Source organism: Heterodontus francisci, unplaced genomic scaffold (genome assembly GCF_036365525.1).
Source record: "Heterodontus francisci isolate sHetFra1 unplaced genomic scaffold, sHetFra1.hap1 HAP1_SCAFFOLD_618, whole genome shotgun sequence".
NCBI lineage: Eukaryota > Metazoa > Chordata > Chondrichthyes > Heterodontiformes > Heterodontidae > Heterodontus > Heterodontus francisci.
The window spans coordinates 583,553-592,819 of record NW_027141114.1 but is presented as its reverse complement, the minus strand read 5'-3'; the positions used below and the strand labels follow the sequence as shown (position 1 = coordinate 592,819).

General features: G+C 46.1%; 1 non-coding gene across 1 annotated transcript; it reads right to left on the bottom strand.

Annotated features, from left to right (window-relative positions):
* Positions 1-6,629: 6,629 nt before the first annotated feature.
* On the bottom strand, positions 6,630-6,701 carry trnaw-cca (transfer RNA tryptophan (anticodon CCA)). Its single transcript has one exon. It is a non-coding gene; the product is annotated as a tRNA-Trp (tRNA).
* Positions 6,702-9,267: the final 2,566 nt, after the last annotated feature.

The following is a 9,267-nucleotide window of genomic DNA, read 5'->3' as shown; positions in this document are numbered from 1 at the left end:
GCAACATCTTGCAGAGTTGCCAGAGGCTATGTGTCCCCAAGCATGGAGAGATTGGTCACTCTCATGGAGAGCCAGATCCAGCAGACCAATCTGTGTCTGCCAGAGATGTGCGCAGACCGGCACTCCATCGCTTTGTCCATGAGCTCCATCCAGTGGTGACAAGGTGCGAGGGGGGACGAGGCACCTGAACTCTCCACCAGGTCCACGTCCCTCTCAGGTCAGCAGGGAGGTACAAGTGTGTCTTATAACCGGGGAGGGGCAGCTGGCTGCTACATCTGGGGGCCCCTCTCAGGGTGCTCCTGGTGTGGACAGTAATTCCAAAGTCCCTCTGCCAGTGACTCTAGTGATGCCAGTGCCTCCATCATCCTCGATGACAGAGGGGGTCCCTGTACCTGTGCAGGAGGCCCTCAGTGTGCCGGGGCCCTCCAGGCCTCAGGCAGCCAGAGGACGGCCGCCAATGCCATCCCAAGCCATGGGGCAGCAAGGTCAGCAGCCTGTCTCCATCTCAGCTGTCAGAGCAGGGGGAGCACCACGTAGGAGCACCCGGAAAAGATTTAAGAAGAGCACCTAGATTCACTGAGGGGTTCACGGGTGAATGCACATTCCAGATGGATAGGGTTGTGTTTGGTGTCGCACGGAATAAAGAAATGATGTTCTCTCACTATGTCTCCTTCCTATTGTTGATGCCCTTTGGGACTTCATTTCAACCCTTCCTCCCAAGGGGCTGGAAGTGAGGGACCAAGCCCTGAGTTCACAAAGCTTCGGCCTTGCCACTGTGCGATGTGTACCTGGGCGCTGTGGTGTAGAAGGAAAGAGGTGACAACAGGGCTGCTTAAAGCTAAGACTTTATTGCTGTGGTTCCAGAAGGTGGTAAGGCTCAAAGGAAACGTGAATGTATAAGGGTGTCTCGTGTCTCCCTTGTGTGTATCTCATGTGGCTTTTATGCTGTGCCTGAGGTTCTTCATCTGGCACTGCTTGGGCAGCATCCTCCTCCACATCCTCATCATCAGAGGAGGCATTGCACTCCACGATATCCTCACTAGTCAACACCTCACCCCTCTGTAATGCCAGATTGTGCTGAGCACAGCAAACCACCATGATACGCGAGACCCTCGCTGGGACATACTGAAGGGCTCCACAGGAACAATCTAAGTGCCTGAATCTCATCTTCAGGAGACCAATGGCCTCCTTGATGGTCACTCGGGTTGACCCGCAGCAGGTGTTGTACCTCTCCTCTGCATCCTTGTGTGGATTCCTCACAGGCGTCAGTAGTCATGTCCTCACTGGGTTGCCCTTGTCTCCAAGGATCCATCTCAGAAAGCGCATGGGGCCACGGAAAAGTTCTGATACCTGGGACTGCCTTGGTATGCAGGCGTTGTGGCTGCTTCCCGGGATTTGTGCACACACCTGTAGGATCCATTTGTGATGGTTACAGACCAGTTACACATTGAGCAAGTGGAAGCCCTTCCTGTTGAAGGCTGCTGGCTGGTCTGCGGGAGCCTTGATGGTCACATGGGTGCAGTCGATGACACCCTACACCTGGGGGAATCCAGTGATGGCCCGTTTCCTATAGCTCTCTCAGCTTGACTGTTTGGATCAATGTGCACATAGTCGCCAGCCCTCCTGAACAGGACATTGGTGACCTCCTTGATGCACTGATTCTCTACAGACTGTGAGATTCCACACATATCTCCAGTGGATCCCCGCAATGATCTGGTGGTGTAGAAGTTCAGTGGCACGGTAACCTTCAGTGACACTGGCATCAGGTGCCCACCAAGTCGCGTGGGGCACAGCTGCATCATGGCAGAGAGATCAGTGACGGCCTCCGTGGAGAGGTGCAGTCTGTTGAGACACTGTCACTCGGACATCTGCAGGTAGTTGAACCTCGGCTGACGTGTTCCTCTGCCTCCTTCTCCAGCCTCCTGTTCGAGGCTGGCCCTCCTGTGGGCCCCCAAGCAGCTGTGGTGCCCCTGCTGGTGCCTGGGCCTCCCTCCCTCCCTCTCTACTCCTCCTCCTCTTCAATGGGAGCCGCGAATCCAGGGTGAATGAGGCCCATGACAGGTTGCCCCTCCCTGAATGCAAGGCCTTCACAGTAAACAACACCCAGTCACAGTTACCTCACTTGTCATCCTCAATGAGGTGGCACTGCCCCAATGGCATCCTGATGTTGTTCCCCCTGCAGAGCTGGCACATTGGCCCCCACTCCTGACAGTGTTTCCCGATGCCCTTTCCCCCTCCACCCTTGCTGCCAAGTTATGCTGCCTCACCCGATAGCGTCCCAGTGAAGCCAACACTCAGCTCCCACCTCCCAGTCACCTCCTTTAACCAGGCGAGGCTCTGAAGCCCCGTGGTTCCCGTGCACTATTAGTTCAATTGGACCCAGTGAATAAAATTGCTGACAATTGGACTCATAAATACTTTAAATGCCTTCTTGCCGAGTGGATGTGCGAAGTCTGCCCTCCATGTCAGCTGCTGACAGAAAAATCCATTCCAAAGTCTTCCATCCCTATTTTCTACACCCCCCTCCCCCTCCCCGGCCTCCATTCCCGTCTCCAACGGTCCCTTAAAATTCTGTCCCATGTCTCTAAGACTAATGGGAATGAAACCACATCTGCTCATTAGCCTGAACGGGGAGAGCTGCTCTCTCTGTGTTTAAAGTGAATGAATCTGCTCTTTACCTTGTCTTACTGGAACGTTCACTGTCTGGAAATGTCTGTTTGAAAATGTTTTCCTGTTATATTAATGGAGCAGAGGAGCAGATGTGAGGTGCTGTTGAACAGAAAGGTTTGGAAGTGGGTGAAGGGGTGGAGTGACGGTGTGAGTGAGAGGTGCAGTGAGTTGGCCATTCTCAATGGAGTGTCAGGAATGAAGGTCAGAGGAACAGACCAGGCAGGAAACACAGAAAGAGCGAAGAGAGGCTGGTGTGAAAAACAGAGATTAAACAACAGGCTTGTTCAGTTGGTTTGGGTCTGGTGTTTAGAATACCCGGAATCTGGGTTCACTTCCCTTCCAACTCAGGCAATTGTACCAACATTATGTTCATAAAACCATAGACTGATACCTAAAGAAGGAGACCATTTGGTCCATTGTGTCAATGCTGTCTCTTTGGTTGTGTTATCCAATTAGTTCTGATGCTCAGCTTTTTCCTGCAATCTGTACATTTTTCCTTCCAGTATTTATCCCAATTGCTTTTCAAAGTTACTACTGAATCTGCTTTTAAGTCCTGATCAGACAGTGCATTCCAGATCACAACACATCACTGTATAAAAAATTATTCCTCATTTCGCCTCTGGTTCTTTTCTCAATCACCTGAGAAATACATCCTCTGGTTACTGACCCTTTTGCCACTGGAAACAATTTCTCCTTATTTAACATATTGAAAACCTTCTTGATGATGTCACATACTAGACTGCCAGTAAAACTGAAGCCCATGGAATAAAAGGGACAATGACAGCATGGGTATGAAATTAGCAGACTGATAGGAACATAGGAACATAGGAGCAGGAGTAGGCCATTCAGCCCATCGAGCCCACCCCTCCATTCAATATGATGATGACTGATCATCCACTTCAATGCCTTTTTCCCACACGAACACCATAACCGCTGCGTCATTTATATTTAGAAATCTGTCAATCTCTGCTCCAAACATACTCAATAACTGAGCTTCCACAGCCCTCTGAGGTAGAGAATTCCAAAGATTCACAACCCACTGAGTAAAGAAATTTCTCCTCATCGCTGTCCGAAGTGGCTTTCCCGTTACGTTGAAATTGTGTCCCCTGGTTATAGATTCCTCAACCGGAGGAAACAGCTTCATCTACCCTGTTTGTCCCTTTGTGGGCGGCACAGTGGCGCAGTGGTTAGCACTGCAGCCTCACAGCTCCAGCGATCCAGGTTCGATTCCAGGTACTGCCTGTGTGGAGTTTGCAAGTTCTCCCTGTGTCTGCTTGGGTTTTCTTCGGGTGCTCCGGTTTCCTCCCACAAGCCAAAAGACTTGCAGGTTGATAGGTAAATTGGCCATTATAAATTGCCACTAGTATAGATAGGTGGCAGGGAAATATCGGGACAGGTGGGGATGTTTGGTTGGAATATGGGATTAGTGTAGGATTAGTATAAATGGGTGGTTGATGGTTGGCACAGACTTGGTGGGCCAAAGGCCCTGTTTCAGTGTTGTATCTCTAAACTAAATATTTTGTAAGTTTCAATGAGATCACCTCTCATACTTCAAAACTCCAGAGAATACAGGCCCAGTTTCCCCAATCTCTCTTCATATGACAGTCCCGCCATCCCGGGAACAAGTCTGGTGAACCTTCGTTGCATTCCCTCTATGGCAATGATATCCTTCCTAAGGTAAGGGTACCAAAACTGCACACAGTATTCCAAACTGCAGACCAACCAAGGTTATATACAATTGAAGCAAGACTTCACTACTCCTGTACTCAAATCCTCTTGCGATAGAGTCTAACATGTCATTCGCCTTCCTAATTGCTTGCTGCACCTGCATGTTAGCTTTCAGTCACTTATTGACAAGGACACCCAGGCCCCTTTGTACATCTACACTTTCTAATCTCTTACCATTTAAGAAATAATCTGCACATCTCTTCCTCCTACAAAAATGGATAACCTCACATTTTTACACATTATATTCCATGTGCCATTTTCTTGTTCACTCACGCAGTCTGTCCAAGTTTTGTGTCATCCGCGAACTTGGAAATACGACATTTGGTCCCCACATCCGAATCATTGATATATATTGTGAACAGCTGGGTCACAGTGTGGTGGTGAACAGTTGTATTTCTGTCTGGAGGAAGGTTTACAGTGGGTTCCCCATGGTTCCTCATAACTTCAGTTGTGTGCAGAGACTGGAAAAGTTGGGGTTGTTCTCCTTGGAGCAGAGCAAGTTCAGAACAACTTTGACAGAGTTAGAATCAAGGAATCGAATGGTTACAATACAGAAGGAGACCATTCAGTCCATCATGTCCATGACAGCTCTTTGCAAGAGCAGATCAGCTAATTCCACTCCTCTGCCCTTTCATTGTAACCCTGCAAATTTTCTCTATTCAGGTGTTTATCCAATTCCCTTTTGAAAGCCACGATTGAATCTGCCTCCAGCACACTCTCAGGCAGTATATTCCAGATCCGAACCACTCGCTCTGTCCCACACCCCTGGTACCATTGCAGAAAATCTTTTCTGTTCATTTCATCCCTCATAAATAATTGAAATTAAATGTTTATTAGGAAATGCACAACATAAAAAGGAGAGATAAATAAATGATGAGCAAAATAGAAGTCAATGTTTGGAAGGTAAAAAGAGCAAAAGATGTAACTTTTATTCTGGATGAGTGAGAGGAACATATCACACTTTGGGGCTTTTGGAAGAGGATTTATTGATAAACCTGGGATTTGAGAGGAAGCTGCTTCATGGTTTACAGAACAAATTCAGCCCCTGGGGTGGAGCCAACAGCTGCACTGTAATTCCTCACCTCAGGATTCCAAGCCTCTGACCTGCTCTTGTAGCCACGTTATTTGTATGGCTACCCATGGTAACCCCCATGATGTTGATGGTGGGGGATTCAGTGATTGTAATGCTATTGAATGTCAAGGGGAGATGGTTAGATTCTCTCTTGTTGGAGATGGTCATTGCCTGGCACTTGTGTGGTGCGGATGTTACTTGCCACTTATCATCGCAAGCCTGTGAGACTGAAATAGCTCAGTTGAGAGAGTGTGAGACTGAAGATCCCTGGTTCAATCTGGGGTTTTGGCAGTTCTCCTTTATTCTGCGTCGCCATTTGGTTTTGACTCTCGTGTTGCACAATTTACACTGAAATTATTTACCCAACTCTGAAGGTTGGATTGGAATAGAGAGATATCAAGGATGGGAAATGTTTACATTGTCTGCTTTAGCTTATTCTCTATCTTCTTGTGTCCTTTTCCCCAGTTTTTGAATCTTTCGGGGCAGGGTGAACATTTGATTTGCTGCATTTGTCCCAAACTGAAGCCTTTTCCACATCTCTGGGCGGTCAGACTTGCTCTGTCTGTTTTTGCTGCTCGTGACCATTAACGAGAACAGGCCACGAGTTCAATGTTTATCAGCAAACGGAAGATAATTGGAAAGAATTCTGTGTTACTCCAGACCAGTGACAAAGATGCAATGGATGTTATTCGAAATAAGTTCCCTCTGACATTTTATGTAAACTTGTTTGCATCTAAAAGTTGGATTTTAAGTGTTACAAAAATGTGTCAAATTAATGACTGACCATGTGACAGCGCACATGGGGATCAAATCCACAGCCTTGTTGTTATCAACACTGCGTCCTAACCAACTGAACTAAGCGGCCTATAGACAGAGCCAGGTATGGGTTTGAGCCGCACGCTGGGCGGTTTGTGTTTTATTTCTCACACTGGATGACAGAGCGATTGTACAAACAATGGACACATCGCATCCCTGAAACATTGTTCTGATACAAAACAGTGTGAAATAAGAACTGAGCATGGAAATGGAACGGAACCAGAAATCAGGACTTTAATCTATTAAAGTTGATCTTGAAATTCAACCATTCACTGAACATTCCAATAGATCGAACTCTCTTCTGATATAAAATCCAGGAACTTGAGCTGCTGGAAAACATAACTGAGCCTGACGTGATTTGAACACGCAACCTTCTGATTTGGAGTCAGACGCGCTACCGTTGTGCCACAAGCTCACAAATAGAGCAAAGTCTTCCATTCCTGGCAGTTTTACTTCTTGTTTAGATTCAATGATTGAAATTAATTCAATCCTCATCTGACCTCCACTCTGTAAAGGCCTGCTACCCGACCTGAACCCGACGGGACCCGCGACCTGTGTCGGGTCCGGGTCGTGTTGGGTCGCTCTTCCGGGTCTGGCTTTCGGGCTCGGGTCGGGTCGGGCCAGGTTCGGGTCGGGCTGGGTCCAGGTCGGTCTGAGTCCGTGTTCGAAACACACAGTAAGTATTACATTTTGCTCTGCTGGGAAGTTGAGTTTAGTAAGTGTAAAAAGTTGAAAAGCCAACCTGAGCTGGGAGTCTGGGACATCAAGGAGGGAAACTCTGAGTCTGCTCAGTGAGCAAGTGAGCATCTCTATGATGTCATTGCGCTCATGCTGCAGCTTCCGGTCGATTCGGAATCGGGAGGTAGGTAAAGTGAACATTCCGGTGGTCGGGTAAGGCTCGGGTCGGTTTGGGCGTGGGAATAAATGGAGACATTCGGGCCGGGTCGGGCTCGGGTCCAGTGTGGTTCTGTCAGGTTCGTGTCGGGTTTTTTTTCCTGACCTGAGCAGGCCTTTACCGCTCTGTCAGTTCAGTGCCTTATTTAAACTATTACTTAGAGTTCTGTTTTACAGGGTCTCGGCTGTTTAAGTGTTTCCCAGACCCACTACTCTGATTAATCAGACATTTTGCTGCTAACTGCTGCTGCTACAATTGAAATGTAAAAAAGAATTTCCAGTGACCTGCAACCAATGGACAAATACATTTCAGAAAGTTAAAGCTCATTCGCCAATCCACAAATGTGTCTTTCTGCTTATATTTATAAACAACTCCTTCTCTCCACTATGAGAACTATACAATCACTCCAGTTATTTGAAAGTTAGTATAAGATGTTCCAGTTCATCAATTTTAAAACTGCAGCAGGTATTTTCCAGAAAACTTCTCTGTTGGAACCTCAGTCCCATTTAGAAAGTGGACAATTAATGTATTCACTTGTTCATTGTGGACAGGTGTCTGACTTCGAATAAATCTCATTAACTTTCAATGAGGTGGCAGTATTTCTGTGCTCCCATTTTACACAGTCTGTCCTGTTCATGCACCATGTTTTTATTCTCCTCCCATTCTCCACAGGATACAGATTATAATCATCATCAATCTAGCTGTTGAAAAGCATTGGAAGAATCTGGTCACACAGGTATTGAAACATTCATTTTCTGCCATTTTACAAGTTGGTTGCTTTAAACACAGTACGATGTGCAATCATCTTGAAAAGAGATTCTCTTCAATATCCAAGACAAATTGAATTGCAAACCTGACAGACAAACACAGGAGAACAAGTGACTAGTGAACACAAACCTCATGGTGCTCATTTTCAGATTTATTGCAGTCATCTTACAAAACAAGTGAAAGAATATTACAATGACATGATTTGGAAAGTAGGTGTGACTTTTGTTGGTGCCTTTCTTTGCTCTGTTGGTGAAACTTTCTTGCACCTGATTCCTGTTCATGTCTCTGTTTCCTCTATTGAATGAGGAAGGAGGTATTTAATCAGAAATCAACTGGATTGTGTACCTTTGAGAGGGGATTTCTGTACCATCCGGGCTGGAAACAGGAGTGAGTGAAAGACAATGTGTGGAGTTTGATTTTGTACAGAGGGAGAGCAAATCTAACAGGACTGTGAGATATTGGCCTGGATTTTACAGTCCCAATAGCGGTGAACTCTGAGACTTTCACTGCTATTGAGGGTCTGAACAGCACTGCAACTGCCGATACATGCACACACTAACACCAGCATCTGGAAGTTGTGGTGGTGAGAAATGTGCTTAGAAGGAGCCTCTGATCATAATCGCACCAGCCCACTCTTTAAAGTGACAGGGACCTGCAGTTCAGCAATTTGGGCTCATTGCCCACAACGTACCCTGATTTTTTACCTGGGTTGGATTAGAGCCGGTACCAACAGGCTCAGGGCGAGCTCGGGAAGGACTTTTCTGTTGACACAACAGCTCCACTATTCCAGGAAGACCTCGGCAGCAGCAGTGGTCAACTTTCAGAGGGAGTTCAGACATTTTAAATGTTGTATTTTGTTTCTTAATTGTATGTAACTTTTTATCAAGGCCTTATCAGTGTTCTTAAATTTACATCTGACTTTTTATTAACAAGATTGAAGTGCTTTTAAAAGATCTCTAAATATATATGACTTTTTATCAAGATTTACCTGGCTTCTTTGTAAAGACTTGAGTAAGATTGAAATGACTTTTAAAAACTACATCTTATCCTTTAAAATCCTGCTTACATGCAGATGACATTGGAAGATGGCCTCAGAATAACTTAGACTATCTTTCTAACAGGTACTGCAACAGCTTAAGACCTACTTTCTGCAAAAGCTGGTGAATTACAAAGAAACAATGTATTGAACATTTTATAAACTGTTGATGCAGATGGAATTCAAATTCATACATGTAAAACAGAAGGAATTAATAATCCATCATCTTAACCTCTCAAACACCTCATCACCCAGCTTTGTGGCAGCAACCCATCACACGTC